This window comes from Anser anser (genome assembly GCF_964211835.1).
Source record: "Anser anser genome assembly, chromosome: 1".
Classification (NCBI taxonomy): Eukaryota; Metazoa; Chordata; class Aves; order Anseriformes; family Anatidae; genus Anser; species Anser anser.
In genome coordinates, this window is record NC_139720.1 from 128,156,543 (window position 1) to 128,175,709 (window position 19,167).

A 19,167-nucleotide genomic window follows, 5' to 3' on the forward strand; every position below is an offset into this window, starting at 1 on the left:
GTTCATGCTGAATCATAGATACACAGTGGAGATCCTTATCTGTTGCTTGCTAGTCATTAAATTTTCTTCTCTTCATCTTTTGTTTTTAATTTTTAACCTTTACAACCGGCCAGAGGTTCCAGGGGATCATGAGTGAAGCACAGGGGGATTCCTTGCAGATACCTCCCTTTTATTTTACCTTCTCTGCCTCCACGCATCCCATTTGTGGAGAAGGTACTGCCAATCCCTGTTAGTGCTTTCCTAAAACCTTTCTAAGAGCTTCCTTAAGACTTGTCCTGTGTGCATGCAGGAGCCCTCTATGTCTGTAGTTTGTCTCTCTGGCTGTTGCTTGGTGCCCATCAGGTCAGAGAACCATCCTATTCTCATTCATTCCCTCCTGCTTGGCCACTGCACTCTCTGGTACCACTGTTCGTGCCTTTCCTCCGGGGCTTGTATGTTCTCATCATCTTCACTGCCCTCCTGAGTACTCTGAATGCTATCGATTAAGTAACATCTTGCTCAGCTTTGCCAAAGTAACCACTTCTGAAAGTTGTGGCAGCTGCTGAAGCATTGAGATTATATGCAGACCAGGGCAGACAGTATTATGTCTGTCTGTACCTGAAAAGATACTTGCTTTATGGACCAGTGAATTCCTACAGGTGGTTTTTTTTCTTTTTTTTTTCTTCTGTTTTTTTTACATACTTGGCAGAAATTGGCAATTCAGTCACTGGGGTGTGGGTTTTTTGTTTTTTTGTTTTTTTTTTGAAATCTTACTAGAATGCTGTCTTTGTCCTTAGGAAACGTTTTAGATTGTGTTGTCCCAGCTGTTCTGCTCTCTTGCGAGTGAGAGCCAGGAGTCCTGGTTTCTTATTCCAAATTCTGGTTATGACCGTTAAGCCACTGAGACCGTTGTTATCCTCATGGTGAAATACAGGAGAATAGAACTGGTGAAAGAAACTTTCCGATAGGCTCCATCGTGTGAAAACGTTGTACCTTTGAGCCTTTGTTTCTGTCAACAGCAATGAAGACATCGTGGAGAGAAGCATAGCATCACAGATGCGTAATTTATTATTGCTGCGGTTACTAATTTTGCAGTGGTGAAAGCAAAACTAGTAAAACGAAATCTTTCTCCCTCTTCTAGCCTCCCCCTTGCCCCCACCCCTTGAAAGACACAGATCCACCAAGGTGGTCTTGTTCCAAGGTGAAACAGTTGAGGACTGACTTGGCAGCGCTCAGTTCTTCAAAGGGAATTCAACGGCAGCGAAAATGCCTCTGGGCCATGCTGGGTGCTGAGGGCATGATAGAAATAACGCCACACCTCAACCTGTTCGTCTGGCTTCAGAGGAGGTGGGGATGCTCCCAGTGAGGCAGCTGCCCTAGGTGCTTGGTCTGGACGTGGTGTGAGGCTCCCAGGTAGCCACAGAGGCTCCTTCCCATTCCCCCTCGCAGGGAACTGGTGGTACTCCCAGCTGGGTGGGGAGGCAGCCGTGCTAATCGCAGAGTTTTTTTTTCACAGTCAGCAGCAGAATGGATCCCGTATGTTTCTCGTGGGGGCAGGTGTGGTGTTGGCTGTCCCACGGTGATCAGTTGGTTGGACGTGCTTTGATGCCAGGCTTTGAGGCGGGGAGAAATAGGAGGGGGAACGGAGAGGAAGGAAGGGTCGCTGTTTGAGGCTGTCAGCAGTTGCAGGCTTTGTGGGAGGCAGCTTGAAGATTTTATGCAAAAGGAAGAGCATGTTAAATGTTTGCAGCAGTCGTGCAGTGGACACATGGTAACGTGAAGTTTCAGTGCTAATGCTTTTACTAGCTTTCAGTGACCAGTACATTATTTTGCATTAATTATTAGCAGAAAATTGACCTTCTGAAAAGGCTGTGGCTTAATTTTATTGAATATTGAGAGGACTGGTGAAAAATTAAGAATTTGAAAACAAAATGTATTGCTTTTCATTCTTTTCAGCGGCATTTCTTTAGTCTGTGTTGTAATCGCTGATGTTTAAAAAAAAAATATAAAAAGAAATATCCTTATTTAAATACACGTCATACTGATTCAATGGTAGGATAATTCAGTGTAGGTAGTATAAATTGATATATTAAGCAAACTCAATTATACCCTGATTTTGCTCAGGTTTGTGTTGTGTATCCTTAAGAAAACCTCAGTAGAGTATTTCTGTTTAAAATATGCTATTGATTAAATTGTAAATTAAAAAACATAATTTCATACTAAAAAGGAAACCAAACACTTCTTTTTTTCCCCTTGCTCCCCTTTCTGATGCTCCAAGCCATGAGCAGGAGGAGAACCTAAATCAGAGCTTGAAACAAGGACAAAAACGTGCTTTTTCATAAAGACTTACAGAATTGGCAGGATTATAGTGTTGATGGCATTTCTCCAACCTAGTCCGAAAAGGTTGGGAGGCAAAGACGAGGTGTCCTGACCTTCCACTTTCTCTTCAAGCCAGTGTTGTTTTTCTGGCAACTTCCCAAGCTCCAGGTGTTTTTATTTTCTCTGTAGCATGTTTATGTGTGGGTGGATATGTTAGTAATCTATATATTTTGGGCTGATTCATTTTTACATTTGTTTTGGCAATTGTTCTTGCTGATAAAACAGGCTGTTAAAAGAAACTCTTTGTAGGTAAAACCAGTGGAGATGCCTAGCAGCATTTGCATACAAGTGTCATTAGACATCCTTCCACAGTTTTGGACTTACAGAGAGTACATCTGTCTCTCTGATTTTTCCCAACAGGACCAAAGAACTCTGTTAGAGTTCTCAGAGTTAACAGAAAACACAAGCTCCTAGAAACTGAATTGAAGTTCAGTCCCACTGCTGTTTGAAGCTAGCATGAGAATACTTGCTGATGCTTCCACATTTTCTTGCAATTCAAATACATAGAGCCCTGAGATGGATTGACTCAACTTTAGGAAACGTTATCTGATTTTGACGTTTTTAATGTTTCTTTGCATAAGAGAAACAATATTCTGGATGCCTGTGGTGTGACTACAGCATTTTGTAATCTTAATTAGGAGGAGTTGTGCATGCACTGAAGCTCACTCTGACAAATGTTCCGTTTACACCATCAGAACCATGCCAGCCTGCCTCCTGACTGCATCTACCAATTGTCTTTCACTTTGTGTTACTTAAACATTAAGTAATATTCACAACACGTAAGAATGAAGATGAGAGCAAGAGGGACATGTAGGAAAAAGAAAGTTATCTAGGATTGTAAAACTAACTGCTTTTGTAAAGGTTTGGTGATACTGTTTGCTTCTGAATGTGCCTCTTCTGATCAAGAACTGTAATTTCTGAACAGTAAGTGTGTGTGATTGGAGGGAGGGTTGTTTAGTGGTGTTAGTGGTGCTGTTTTTTAAATTATTTTAATTATATGTACAGAAGTGCTGAACCTTCCTAGCGTCTTTTGGAAGGCACCTGGGAAGCTGATGCTGGAGGCCAGGTCCTTAAAGGGTCCCCCATCTCCTGCCATCACCCAGTTATTTAATCTTTACTAAAATTTCACTGGAACTAGTGCTGAAATTATTATGCGAGAGAGTATATTAGAGCTGTTTAGGTTTATGGTCAGCAAATGCTGTTCTCTTTAGAGCTGGAAAGGGTGAGTATATGTGAGTATCTTTGTCTTCATTTTTTTTGGCTCTGTTACAGCTGTATGAAATGTATTATTGTTTTATATATAGACAGTGTAGTCATTCAGTTACCCTTGGAAAAGACAAAGGTGCAAGTAAACTACCATCATGTAACACGATGAGTTATTTTCCTTGGCTTCAGACTGCCTGTTCAGTGATGGATACTTAATGTCAGAAAGGTGGCGAGGGAAGGAAGAGAAGAACCAAGTGGAGCATACATTTTTAAACATGCATGCCTTGCATCCAGGGAGAAGGAGCAAGGCAAGGCTGCCATTTTTACAGAAGATGGTAATGATGTATGCCTTTGTTGTTTTTTGGTGGTGGTGATGTTTGTTGTGTTGGTGGTATTTGCTTGTTTGTTTTGCCTGAGAATATTCAGAGACATAAATGCATCACAAGTCATTTAAGACTGTGCAAGTATCAAGTGTATGCATGCGCTGCTTAGAACAACTTTGATTTCTCTGTTGCTTTCTGCACTGGGACCCACTGCACCCTTTGAAAGATTAACTCAGTACTCCAGTCCTTCAAGACAGCTTGCATTTTCCTGTCCAGAGGCTATCGGCAATTATTATCAAAAACCCTGATTAAAAACACCCTGCCAGCAGAAAACTTCTCCAGAACAGAGACGTCTTTGATAATCATCATGATTCGTTATAGTTACAGGTTATTGCCATTATTTTGGCCAGTCCTTTTGGGACCTGTGTTCATCAGCTTTCTGGCTGATAGAAGTTTGTTGTTGTTGTTTTGGATGCTCGCCCTGGGGTTCTTTACCATGCTGGCTCCAGGACCCTGCCAGCATGCGAGCAGGCTGCCGTCTTCCCGCATGTTTCTTACATGGTCTGCATTTATATGGCCGTGGCACTTCAGAGACATGGCTCTTACAGTACCACTACCTGTTGCCAAATCACTGGCCCACTTGAGTGCCTCATATCTATGGTGAGTTAGAAAAGGATAGTATGCAACTCTTAGTCTCTTCTTTATCCCTCTTTAACGTCATGTGTCTCAATTTTATGTTATTATTGAGCATGAAGACAAAATTTAACCTATTCCTTATCTAAAAGTCCTTCTAAAAAGAGCTGAGTTATTTGCTTTCCCGGGTTGCATTAAAGAAATGTAGGTGAAAAATCATTAGCACACAGAACTACCATGTTACCTATCTTGAATTAAAAATATATAAATCCAAAAACCCATCAAAAACCAAAATATACATCTCAATGAAGCTTTCAACAATTTTTTAGCGCTTCACTTTGGTTTTAGAGAGGTTTACTTCTGTAGCTGAAAACTTTCTGTACAGTTAGTTTCATGGAAAAAAGTACTGACAAGTGTAACCACCTGAAATGTACTGTTGCATGCATACAAAAGGGCATATGCTTTGTTCTCCTTTATTCCCACACCACTTCATGTTGCGACCTTCGGTTGATTCTTGTTGCTCCGTGGTACGCTTTTATATATTTGCCTTTCTTTGATTCTGTGGAACCTGCACTTTCAAATTGAAAGTGACTGAAAGCCTATGGTCGTGTTGATCAGTTCTCATGAATAGATTGTCACAAATAATGATGATAAGTCAAAAGCAAAAACTGGTTTGCTGCTGACATTTTCCAAATGTATAAAATGATTAAACTGAAGTCCTGGCAGGAGTGAAGATTTACGTTAGCCTGCTGTGAGGCATCACCTGAATTTTTCCCTGAAGAAAGACTGTGCTTGGAGACCTCCTGAACTGAATGACTAAGGGCAGATCCTTTAAAAACTATCATACGGAAACAACTTCCCCATACAAGTAGTTTGCTGAAGTTAATGGAATGACTAAGAGGATACAACTGCTTACATGCACCAGTTCTTGAGGGACTGAACATTGCATCTCATAGTCCTTAATCGCTCTGCTGTTGTGTGTAGAAAACCTCCCAGTTTCTGTACCGTCAGGCCATAGGTTTTTAGTGGGTCACTTGAACTTCCACAGCCTTCCAAACAGTGTGAAAATTTTTAGAGAGTCTAGATGTACTGCCCAACCAGTGTCAGAGGAGAATTTTGAGTAAGGGAGGGGAATGTCTCATTAAACCATTGAACATAACCCTTCTCAAAATGTTTTCAGCAATACATGCATGTGCCTATAGTAGACATACACAGTGTATGTATGTTTGTGGTATGCAGAAATAGACACCTGATCTAAAACTAAAAAATGGAAGTTAAGGTACTTAAATGATTTTTAAACAGGGTTTTGTTTTACAAATCAGAAATAAAGAAAGGAAATATATTGTGATCTCATTCATTAATTCAACCTTTTTTTTCCTCCACTGAGCAATTGAATAATGTTGATCTTTTGCATCAGAAACAAAGTTTTTACAAGGAAGTAGATTGTATGCTGGTGGCCCACCTGAACCTTGGGGACAGTTGCAGTGACACCCTATAATATTGATCCCCATTTCTTTCTGCTGGGATTTTTATATTTTCATTGTTTCATTAGTGAGCATTCAGATGTTTATAAAAGCATAATTTTTGTTTGGTCTCTTTAAACTGAGTGTACTCTACTCCTGTTTAGTTTCTAACAGTTTGCATGTTTCCATTAGATGCTACCCTTCTCTTCCCACTCCCCCACACAGCAGCTTCTGTGTAGGTTTTATTTGCTCATGAAACTGAGCATCCAAGTTATAGGGTTGAAGAACTCTTTCAGAGCTTCCTTACTCGTGCCTGGAGTTGCTTGTAATATGTTGGTAACCTGTTTCTTCAGTTTCTGTACCACTGCTGTCAAATTGCAGCTCCATGATGCTGAGCACAGTAAGGAATTAGAGAAAATATTTATTATAGCTTCATTAGAGAGTGTTTTTTTTTTAATTATTATTTATTTAAAGACTGGTTATCTCGGTGAAGGATTTCTTGGTCATGCCTTTGAGCTTGTCTTTACTAAAATGAGCTGCTCAGCTACCACTGAAAAATGTATGTGGAGGCACAGACGGGGAGATGGGATTTGAGTTTTAACAGCTATCACCTTCAGCTTTTACTAATGAATACTAACAAATGTATTTGTTTCCTAGTGATGTTTTCCGACATTCATAAAGTGAAAACAAGATTTTCAGGGAGAGGCTAAATTACTATCTCCTACTAGATTGTGTTGTTGGCAGAATCGACGAGGTTCTCAGGCTCCGTATCCCCTCATCAGATCTGGCAAAGCAGCAAAATTAAAGATAAATGCTGTTACAAGCGATTATTTTTAGTTAACGCTAATTAATATTAGCTGGTTAGACTGCTTGAGAGAAGAGGGAAGTTCACATCATCGGAGCATGATACGTATTAGCAGGAGGAGATCTGAACCCGAAACAGCATTATCACTGCTGTGCTGCCATTAGACTGATAGCATCGTGTTACTGAACTTCACTTCAAAGTGGTAAGTTTTTGCATCCCTGATACTCTCTCAGGGAAATGCTTATAAATACGTCTTGTAAAAGGCGTCACAAATGATGATTTTGTGAAAATGAAGAGTGATTCATGACAAGTGCTTTTCTAGGTGTACAGAAATACACCAGCATAATAGTAATTGTCCAGTAAAGACAGGCAAACAGACTTGATTTTCGTGATGTTATCAGTGGCCGCTTACAATATTTCTTCTTCTGCGCTGCCTGTGTGTGCCTTTCATGAGAACATGAGTGGTGTAAACATCATCTGCTGCAAAAATACATGGCAGAAGAAAACACAAAAGCATTCTTTGTGAATGTTATGGATGAGGAGATGCATTTGCAATAGGTTCTTGTGTCTCATTTGCTCTGTCTATACTGTTGTTTTCTCATGGTAATAAGAGTCTTAGTAAAATGTATTGCCAGGGTGCTGCTGCTCTGAAGCAGCTTTGCCTCACTGTCATTTAGTAAAGCCACATACAGCAAGCAAACAGGCTATACCAGTAAAAGCTCAATCAGTTAAACCAGTTCAGCTAGTTTAATTGTGTCAGTGGTAGGGGCTTCTGCAGCTTCAGTTACAAACCGTGTGTGCCAGTCTCCCAGAGCCAGCTATGCTGGCGGAAGTCTGAAAGTGGGTACAGTTTTAGGAAATCCCCCGTTGTTGTTTGTTTCTAACGTCTATGGCATGTTTTTGCAATACAGTGTCATCTTTTCTTCCTTTCTCCTTTTGAATCTTCTTTTCCTTCTCTCCAAGGGATTTACAGCCATACCTCTTAGCTAGCTGTAGGTGGGCTTGGAGATGTAGGCATTAGCCACCCGTCTCCTTACCTGATAGATTTTCTGGTCTCTTGGAAGACCGCAGAGAAGCTTAAGGTTTGAATTTTGTGAATGGGGAGAAAACAGAATAGTTTGCATCCAGATTTTATTTTCAAGTGAAAAGACTAGAAGTACTATCACAATGGTAGGTATGTAAGATGCTAGGACAATATCTTTTAGCATCTATTTAACATCCAGTTAACTGTTGCTTTGTTATAAAGCACTAGCATAAACTTTCCTTTTGTATTCAACTGTTCACAGATGAGACACCTGGAAAGCAGTGATTGAACATTTTTTTAGGGTTTTTAAGTGAAACGAATACCTCCTGTGTATCTGGAAAAGCTTCTTTAGAATTAACCCGTAGTAAGCTAGCTCCACAGTACAGACCATTACAGGAAATGTAGCTGGGGCACCCAACGACATTGCTTAAAATGTTAATGAAGCATTTCCGTGCACTGCAGAACTGTAGCTATGCTAGCACAAAACTGAAGTTGTGTTCAGTGGTGTGTTGCTTTGCAGCTCCGCTCTGCTGTGTGTATTGATGTGCAGAGACAAAAGCTGTGCAGCTTGTATTGCGTTAGGTTGATCTCATGCGAGATGGGAAGGATGAAGGTGTGACTAAGCAAAGTTAAGGGAGCACAGATTATATCACGAAAGTAACAGAGTAAATAGGAAAAGACGTGGTACAAACTGGGCACAGAACAGACCATGTATATTCAGGTATCTCTGGCAACAATGGGGAAAAAAACAGTGGTCCAATATTTGCTGAATAAATGGTGGATTATATTGGAGTCTTCTCCATATTGAATCCTCGGAGAATCTGGGGAACGCCAGCCTCAAGAGCGACCTCCTGGAAGCCATTTCCAAACATACAAAGAAGATGAAGGCAATTGTCATCTTGTAGTTAATGAAGTGGAAATCATGTCTGATAACCTGGATACTTTCTACGCTAGGGTCACTGACTTGGTGGGGGAGGGGATAGAAGTGGGCATTATCTATGTTGGCTTTAGCAAGGTGTTTGACTGTCTCGTATTGCGTTCCTTGACAAAGTGATGAAATGCAGACTAGGTAAATGGTCAGTGAGGTGGATTAAAACCTGACTCAACCCAGGGGTTCAAAGGGTTGTGGTCAGCAGCATGAGGTCCTGCTGAAGGCTGATCCCTGGCAGTGGTGGTTACTGGTGCCAGTACTGATCACCATCTCGCTAATGACCTGTGTGGTAGGACAGAGTGCTCTCAGCAAGTCTGCAGGTGATAGAGGCCTGGGAGGAGCATTTGGTGGACAGCTGGCTGTGCTGCCTTTCAGAGGGACCTCAGGAGACTGGACAGAAGGTCTGAGGATCCTCCTGAACAAAGGGTAGTGTGAAGTCCCACACCTGAGAGAAATGTCCCCATGGACCAGTATGGGCTGGGGCTGCCTGGCCAGAAAGCAGCCTTGGTGAGTAGGACCCAGTGGGCACCAAGGAGAACACATGTCAGCAACGTGTCCTTGTGGCAAAGAAGGCTGAGAGCTTCCTGAGCCGCACCAGGCAGAGCGTTGCCAGCAGGATGAGGGAGGTGACCCTTCTCCGGGACTTCTTTCTGGTGAGAAAACCCAGCATGTTGTGTCTGGTTCTGGGTTCTCTCATACAAGAGAGACGTGGACATCCTGGAGCAGAGGGCTATGAAGATGAGTGGGGGACTGGAGCGTCTGGCATAGGAGAGTCTGAGGGAGATGGGACTGTTTAGCCTGGAGAGGAGAAGGCTGAGGGAGATCTTCTGAATGTGTCTGAATACCTGGCGTGGTGGAGTAAAGAAGAGGAGCCCAACTCCTCTTGGTGGTACATAGTGAAAAGACGAGAGGTAATGGGCGTAAATTGAAATTCAACAGCATCCATTTGAATGTTAAAAAAAAAATAAAAATGTTTTCACGTGAAGCTGATCAAACACTGTAGCCGGTGGCCGGGAGACATTCAGGAGCCTCTTTCTTGGAGATGATTAAAACCCAACTGGGCAGAGCCTTGAGCATCCTGCTGTAATTGACCAAGCTCCAAATCCAGAAGGTTGGACTAGATAATCTCCAGAGGTTCCCTCCTGCCTCAATCATTCTGTGAATCTGCAAAAACAGTTCTATTGCAGTAGTTTGGCTCTGTAGAGATAATTTAAGTATGGAGTAGTAGACAGAGTGCTAGCTGAAGTGTGGAGGATAAGGCTCTGGGCCCACCTGGAGTCTGTATCTTGTGAACAAGGGATGCCTTTTCTGTATAATCAAGTGAAGTGCTGGTTTTAGTTTCCCCTTCTAATTATAACTACATATTTTTTTTCTTTCAATGAGCAGCATTTTTCACACTCCAATTAAAAATATGATGCCTTTCCCACTGCTTACACACACATGCACTTATGCCAAGAATAAAGAAGGGAGGTTTAGCAACATTATGAAATTGTGATTCTAGAAGCATATGAATAGGCTGAATGGACTCCAATGCCAGTGGTTGCTTTTCTTTTATTATTATGACTTTTTCATCCTAGCTTTCTGGGGACTATGCTTTTGTGCATATACCTTGCTCTCTGTCCTTCTTTCTTCCCATATGCTACAACCTTTGAAGTGACCTTTAACTGTGAAAAGGTGGCGTGTTAACTTACTGCAAGCCAAAAGTAACCCATTGTGAAAGCAGGCAGCTACACAGAGAGGAGTTATCTGCATTGTATGAAAGACAGCAAGATGAGTTCTTGAATACAAAGCCTGGTCTGATCTAAAAGAATCAACAGAGGAGAGTGCTTGGAAGGACCTGCTGGAAAAGCTTGTATACAAGAACGTATATGTATCAGAACATAAATCGACTATGAGAGAAGTGCTATTCTAAGTAGCTTCAAATTACAAGAAAAAAATGGTCTGCTAAACATGTTTCTGTGTTTGTATGTATGTGTATGTATTGAATTTCTTATCTTACTTTCTTGCTTTCTCATTCATGAGTTTGGAAAACATCTCTTTGGTCACAGTTCCATTCCTTTTAATCTTGCAGACACCATATCATAAACTTATCAAGCTTCATCTTTAAAATAGTCATTTTGCTGTTGCTGTGCCCAGCAAATGCTGCTTGAGAATTTCTTTAATCTGTTGGTTAGAAATATTCCTTTACACTTTAGCCTAAATTTATTAGTGACTGCTTATTATCTCTTGCTCTGTGCAAGTGCTCTCTTCGGAGTTAGGATGTCTTTTCTTTCTTTCCCATTGGTGTTTCATCAGTCCTGTTTGTTCTTAAACAGCCATTTAAGATACTCTTTTTGCTTGAGATACTGATGTAAGGTAGGCGCTCATTCTTTTGAGAATACTGGCAGCACTTCTCTGCATTTTCTTCACAACACATGTTCATGTGCTGGGCAGACGTGGCATGGCAAAGAATGATATACAATATTCCAGATTGTCTTGCTCTTGTATTGCATGTTGACTTTGACTCATCTGCTATCCATCTAACCATCTCCCCTTATTTTCTGCAACCTGTAATTCAGTTTGTGGTCCTGTACTTATCAAGTGGACTTGATATGAAATTATATGAGAAGCAAAATCTGCAAGTTGTTTTGAAACACAGACAGTAATTTTTAATAGCTTTTTTTCTTAACTATTGTTAACTGATACAATATTCTCTGAAACTTGTCCCATTATAAGATTAATTTTTAAAGCTCTACGTTCATGATTATTTGGATTTGTCCATATCATCAAGATTGCTCTTGTCTCATTAGCTACTATATGTATATTTTGGTCTTCTCTCCAATGTTGCTTTTCACTGGCACTGTGTGCGTGTTTGTGGACCGAATCTGTTAGCCAGTGAACCATCTGCATGCTGTATGGTAAGCAGGATGCAGGCTGGAATGAGTTTTGTTGAAGGCATAGTACATGGAAGTGAGCACTAGGTGTTTCAGTTACCTGAAAGAGCCTCCATTTCATGGTTCCTGTAGAGCCATCTTTTCTGTACAAACCTCTTTCTGCTAATTATAACCTTTTCTTATGAGACCCTTCATTTCTGCAGTCAGAGAATTCCCCAACTGTAACAAGAGGAAAGAAGGATTTAATAATTTAGAGGAAAATGATTGAGTGAAAGGGGAAAGAAGAATGATTGTGGAAGACGAAAATTGCAATGTCTATGGGGCTTTGTGTGCTTTTGTGGCGTGATTAGAATAATTTGGCTGCCAAATGAATCACACTCCTCTTTTTGTCATTCATGGAGAGCTCTGCTAAGATAAAAACCTCTGTATGAAGAAGATCTTTTCAGATTGGAACATTTGAGCAGCCTGTTCTGTCTTGAAGTAATGTTTATTTTCAGCAGCCATATTCTGAATATGTTTTACCATTGTGAGGGAAGCATAGAAAACAAAAAATCTTGCAGTAGAATTTTGTCCCTGAGGATGCCTGGCAGAGGCATGGCCAAAACTGACTCTGATCTAGATCACACTTGGAAATGGAATATTTGCCTCTCCAATTTGCAAACCTAGGACAAACTTGCAAGGAACTGGTATTAGACTGTTGTTAGACTTAAGTCAGGATAGAGGAATAGTGAAATAATGGCAGTGCTGTTCAGAAAAAATACTGTGATGACTACAACATGCTTGCTGTTCTGAAGAGTCAAAACTGATGACCACTGTTAAAATAGAAAGAAAGAAAAAAAAAAGAAAAGAAAGGGACAGAAAAGAACAGCATACGGTATTAAGGTTTCTGTTGAATTACTAACAAAGGCTGAATTTGAGAAGGGTGATTGAAAGAGATTGGGGAGCGAAGACGTGGATTAGGGTTAAAAGATTGGGGAAGGGCATCATAGCCCAGGATAATATGATTAAAAATGTCAGTGATGTTAAAAACAAAAATCAAACAAACACCAGACCAAATAAATGAACAAACAAACAAAAGACAAACAGCAAGATAAAAGTAGACTGGAGGAAGTGTAGAGTAATGTTCAAACCTGCTGTGCTCTCCTTTATTTTCTTTCTTTTCTGTTGTGTGTTTTTTCTTGCATCTTCTTCCTCAAATTATGACCCCTTTTTAATAAGCATGTCCTCGTGGCTTTCTCAGCAGATCATGAACATTGCCTGTAAGTGATCTGTCTCTACTCCAGCTATTTTACCAAGGGTTAGTAGGAAGGCAGAGTGGCAAGGTGAGCGAGAGTTCAGGGGGTGAAGAAGGAAGGAAGTTAAGAACCGGAGCACTGAGGTTAAGCAGAATGGCTCTGAGAGGATCCTGTGTCTGTTTGTACAGAGAATAGCAACGTTTGACACAAGCAGTGGAGAGACCTTGAATTAAAAAATTGTATTCTCTGCCAGCATCTACTGGCAAAGAAAGACAGATGTGTTTGTAAGGTTTTGTCCTGTAGCCTTTTTAAATGTGCCACGGTGGCTTGATATTGATTTCCCCTAGTTAGCCTCCTCTGAAGCTGCAGTCAACGGCCTAATCAAAATCGGTTTGTCTGACTTTGTTTCTCAGATTGGCTTTCAGGGTTTCACTTGGCAAATACTCCCAACTTCTCACAGCAGTAAATTTGTATAGCGGTGTTTTATGGAATCTTTTATTATTAGTGTTTTGTAGTATTAGCTTCATGGACTTGATCCAAAGCTCATGATGTCAATTGAATGGTTCCCTTTGGGTTGCACTGTGTATTGCCATTTATAAGATGTATTTTCTTCTGTTTTTGAAATTTTACTGTATAGGTCTGTGCATGTGTGTCTTTTATCCATCTCCAGGCCATACTCTGAATTTTCTTGAAATCTCTGAGCAGCAGCAGAGTTTGCATGCTGCAAACTGCATGGACCGACATTGTGACTTAAAATGGCATATCTATCAGGCCCGTTCATTTTCTTTATTGAAATCTCACTCTAGTGTTATTTATGTCAGCTTCCTGTAAGGATCAGAGGGGTCCTTACGGCTACAGTTTTGGACAGGCATCTCTACAAATGGTTCCCTTGGAACCTGTTAGACACAGTTCTTGTTCAAGCTGATGAATCCCTGTACTGGAGCAACACAGCATGCCTTTGTTCCACAGGTAATTAATACATACTTTGGGCCTTAGGGCTCCAAGCTCTTCGTGCTAAGGACTGAACACCTCTGTCAATGTAACCTTTTCTTTCTCCCGAATACCTACTTAATAACTAATTAATGACTGCAGTATTTGAAATTGTTTGTGCATTTATGTAACTTTGTCTCTAAAAAGTTTACTGATACATCTAATCCTTGCTTGCAGTGGAATAAGTCTAAACATTCAAGAAGAACAATCACTCAGAGCTTTTGCTAACTGCTTAATGCCTACCGTAGTAGCTTCAGCATTTAACCAGTCTGGCATACTGTTTGGTTACACTCAGTGTAAAACATGCTAAATAAAGCTTAATGTTCTGCAGTGCAACACTACCAGTGCAGACGGCAAACTGCAGCTTCATTCTTTATGAACAGCGTTTGCAAAAATTCAAGCATGATCTAAAGCAAGGAGAAAAAACATCTATTTGTCTTTTTTTTTTTTGAGAATAGCATGCCAAAAGCAAAGCCAATTAAAGGCAATATGTTTCTGATTGGAGTTTCAGGTTTTGTTTTGTTCTGTTTTTGTTCTGTTTTAAACTTGAAAGATTCAAATAACTTGTTCGTGTGAATATTATGTCCCTAAAATGAGCGCATAAGTAGTGTGATCAGAGGACCTACTCTATTAGCTTTATGAAGTTTGTGGGTGAGCTAGAGCTCTTTTGGTAAACGATAATTTATACTTATTGTAGAAATTAATTTATCCTTTAATGTGGAGTTGCAACAATTAGGATGGTCAGCAGCTAGGAAGAGACTGTTTTACCAAATTCTGCTGCAATTGAAAAAAAAAAAAAAAAAAGGTGTTGTCATCATTCTACTGTTTTCTTCATAACCTTGTAACAAGAAGAATTGAAGGAAATCTGACTGCTCTATTTTTTTTGGAAGATGCTGACAAAAGCAACAAGGGTAAGGTAAAAGCTGCAGCATTTTATTGCAGAAGCTGTTTATACATGAGTTTTATAGGTATTCTGCTGAATGGAAGAGCTTATTGTCACCATAGTTTACTGTCACAAATGACCTAACCCAGAGGATTTCTACAGCTCAAAGAATGCAACATAGTACAATAAAAGCTGGTAAATCTTGAGGTGATAAAGATTCATCACATGGGTGATGATGATCATCTTGGATGAATGTCTCATTTTCTGTAGGAAAGCTTACAAAATATCTTCCGTCAAAAGTAAAGGTTTTTTTTGGTACTCCTTCATTTCTCATAAGGAAAAAATGAGCTTCAGCCTACTCAGATGGGATGACCAGCAGAGTCACAAAGGTGTGTAATTTTAATATGTTTATTCAAATATGATAGCCTGTCATCTCAAATACATTTGCTCCACAGTGTGTTTCTACTTTAAAAGATCTTTAGTTAAGTAATCAATTTTATTTTATTTCATTTTTAATAGGAAAGAGTTCATAAAATGATCTGCTTGCTTTTTTAAAACAGAATAAAAGTGGAATAGATGAATTGACATCACCAAAGCCTAAGGCACAAATTAAATTAGTTAGCTGTAGTGAAAGCCTTGGTAGTATTATGCAGTACGTACCTCAGGGAATATTTGTCTCAGTGGATTTATAATGTTTTATGCATCATGAATTTATCTTACCAATGTTAAAGAAACGAGAGGAAGTGTTAGGGGAACTTTTTTCATTAATTCCTAAAATGATGATAAATTTTTTAAACTTGTAATTGTGGCTCATCATCTCTGCACTCTTTTCTTTTTGCACATTTTAGAAAGGGCTTTTGAATCTTTGCAGAGACATTAGGGACTCATTACATTTGTTAAAATCGTTTTCAGATACCAGAGCAGTTGTTGGTCTTCATAGACAAGATCTGTGTACATATTAGCAGGTACATAGCATGGGTACAGAGCTTAAATCTGTTTTTTTTGTTTGTTACTTTTAACAATGAACCTGAGTTTTTCATTTCTGAAAAATGTTAGCTTTTATGAAATTTGTCTCCATTGCAGAATGGCAGCAGTTACCCTGTCATTAACTTCCACTTGCTGAGTCTGAATGTCTTTCAGTCTTCTGAGGATGACTGGGAATTTGCTCCAAAAGCAGGTGTAGTGGCCTCAACCACGGTAGAGTCCTGAGCACCTGGTAGGTGCAGGCTGTACTAAGTCTGTCCAGCTGTCTGGGAACTTGCCTGAGACCTTCACAGGGCTCCTTCTTGCACAGAGTTGCAGGTCACACCTGTGTCCTAAGGAAAATAACTACAAGTTGGGTTGGTGTAAAGGATACTTCTTAATGAGGACTAGGAAGCAGAGAAGCTCGGAGAAGCCTGTGGGTCTCATTGCACTAGTTAGAAGACGTCAACCAAGTAGAGTATTCTCTCTCTTTTGATTTGGTAGAATGAGGGGAAAAAAAGGCAAATATTTAGTATGCAGTATTGTGGATATTATTTTTTCCTTGTTTTTAAACTCTTGAAAACCAGCTGTGAAGAAAAGATCTTGAAATACATAGTTTTGGAAGCCTTATGCTACTTGAGTGGTTTGCATATTTGCCCTTGACTAATAGTTTAAGAAATGGCTTGAACCCTGGAAGCCACCTGTTGCCTCTTTCTTTTTTTGAAGGACGGTTGTCCAAAAGAAGTGGCAAATGTCTGCATGTCCTCTGCTACTCTTAAATCTACATTTAAAAGAATGTGCCAGAGAATATGACAAAATCTAAGCATAAGGTATGTTATTAACTACATTTACATAGATATAACTATTTCAGGATCTTGAACACCTCAAACAATTTTGTCACAATCTTTTCCCCTAGTCTGGCTGCTTTAATCTGCGATCAAGCAGCTCAAACAGTTGTTTGTTTCTCTGCCACTCTTTTGGACTCCTGAGTAGCAGCTGAAAAGTTGCCTGTTTCTTGTTTTTAAAATGACTGTTCTCGTGCTCATGTTCAAGCTGAAGCTGATCTTCAGAGATCTGGGAAGAGGCACAGATGAGTCATTCTTCTCTCTCTCTCTGCAGTGCTGCATAAAGTTACTTGGGGCTGATAGCTGAGCTCCTGAGACTAACAGGGAGCAATGGGAGGCAGCTGGAGAGGCTGTATTTCAGAACTGATTGGAGTACTTGTGTTTATCGTCAATAAACATGATTTAGGAAAAATTGTATTTTTAGTGCATTTGATGTGAATACCACATTTCTAGTATGCTGAGGGGCTAGGAAATAGCTGTTGGAGTCTAAGGCTTGAGGAAGATAGGATCTCTCTTTGGCCTGTGAAATCGTTAGAAAGCATATTCGACCCTGGGAAACAGTTTGATAGGATGGCTGCAATCCTGATGCTTTGGATAGGAGCAAGCCTGTATTTCATCAAGCTTTGCAAATGTACATGATTACATCACTGTATGAATGGCTGATTGTTTTAAAAATAATTGTCAACAGCCTTGTGACTTCATCCTTTGGTGTGAAAGAAGCAAACAGATTTTTTTTGTTGTTATTCAGCGTTTTTCTCCAAATGAAGATCAAACATCAAAAACATTTCAATTTAGAGGTGAATAAAGAGATGCTAAAGATTCAGGCAAATGAAGAACACATGGAAGATAAAAGTAGAAATAAACTTGGTCTGGCCTGTTGGGTGGCTTTGAATGCCAATTCTGTCTAATGGCTGCTGTGATGGATGCAAGGGAGAAGAGGAAGGAGAAAGGTAATCTGCGGAAGTCTCAAGAAATCCTCAAAGAATTTGACACCTATAACTATTATTTAGCCATATTTGTGACAGCTGGTCTTTGGTTACAATTTACTGTCAGAAATGCCTTTGCGTGGTTTTATTACTTCACATACTAAGGGTAAGCATAACGATTTAAGCTGTATAAGCATCTTTGTAAAATGGTCACATGGGCTATCTATGGTTGGTATGAATGACTCTGCTTGGCTAGCCTCTTATAACCCCTGTAATTTACAGCTAATGAATGCAGTTCCTGCAAGAGGAAGGCATATTCTCCCTTGGATGTAGGGAAATAATACGCGTTTTAGATCTGTAGGATAGGGATGTATGTTACGGGCTGATTGGAGGGTCTGAGTCTGAAGGGTTCAGCATACTGTCCAAGGTAGGCTTGTGATCAGACTTGAATAAAATTGGTGCTGTGTTCAGTGGGATAGGAAGGAGAGCATAAACCTGGATTCGTAGGTGAACCTCCAGCTACAAGTGAAGGGTTGCCTTAAGTGAACAGCCCTTATTCCTCATTTCTGTGTTTTTACTGTAGTATAGAAGCTTACATTTTCATAGCAAGCTTAGTAATAAAATGTTAAAAATAGTTTTATTTCATGACTTAAATTTTTAATGTGGTAAATTTGCTTCCTCAGGGTACTTCTTTATTGATTGAAATGTCCACTGCTTTCTTTTACCTGTGTAAGATTTTGGCTGACTTAATAAAGAACTGGAAGTGAAGGCTAGTGAATGTCTTTGTTTATGCAAGCCTGCTTTCCATTAAGCTATGTGGTTTAACGTGTTTTGTGCATCTTCTGTAATGGTAGGCCTCAGTAAATCTGAAATTGTGTTGGGTGACCTGTGATGTAGACACAGTGAAAGCAGCCATACTCTGTCAAGCCTCATGTTCTGTCTCCAAGACTGGGAGCCTGTACAAAAAAAAATTAATAAGTCTTTTTGCTTTCTTTTCTTCCTAATGAACTTTTGAGGTTTTAATTCCCTCCCTTCTGGAAGGGAAACCTTCCAGGAAGCTCTGACAGCATGTCTGGGTATTGTCACAAGAAATCCAACACTAGTATTTAGATGGGCCCTGCATGCCTGGGCCCTGTCAGCCTGGCAGCAGTAGCCATGCTGCCATTGTGGTGATGGACAGACAGGAGGGGTGCCCTGGACAGACAGGAGGGGTGCCCGAATCTCTCATCCCCTGTGGCCTCGCTTGGAGCTGTAACCCAGGCCTGGGGGCTTCTGGGGCCTACTTCAGGGTGGCCGTCGTGGGGCGGTGGTGAGCAGTGACGGCTGCACTTGACCTTTCAGCGTGCTGCTTTTGGATATGTCAGTTTCTAAAGCTTCCTCCAAAAGTTTGTAGAAACTCCCTGAGAGCGTTATCACTGCACTCGCAACCCGTGAGAGTTGCTTGTCTTTTCTTCTTCCTCTTCTCACTTCCTCCTCCTCCCTTTCTGCTTTAGAGAAACTGCTCCGTTGGGCAACTGTGTGCAACCCACTCGGAGTGGTTACCTGCGGTGAGCTTGTGCTCGGTGCGGGCTGCCTACCAGAGGTAAACGCCGAGCGGCTGGAAACAAACCCGTTGCGACAACACGAGAGCATGGTCCTGTATTTAGCACAGAAGAAATGGAACCTTTGAACGCTCCTTCGTCTTGTATCGAGTATCCAGGCAAAGACAC

At 40.5% G+C, this 19,167-nt stretch overlaps 1 protein-coding gene across 6 annotated transcripts in view; it reads left to right on the plus strand.

Moving 5' to 3' along the window:
• Positions 1 to 19,167, plus strand: part of SH3KBP1 (SH3 domain containing kinase binding protein 1) — a 255,788-nt gene that overhangs the window by 60,198 nt on the left and 176,423 nt on the right. Inside the window, exon 1 of one of the 6 annotated variants that reach the window (XM_083850244.1) lies at positions 745 to 3,282. The exons of the other annotated variants lie outside the window; for them this stretch is intronic. The gene's annotated coding sequence lies outside the window, so the exon portion shown is untranslated. Of the gene's footprint in view, positions 1 to 744; positions 3,283 to 19,167 lie in introns of those variants that run through there. 6 annotated transcript variants of the gene reach the window in all.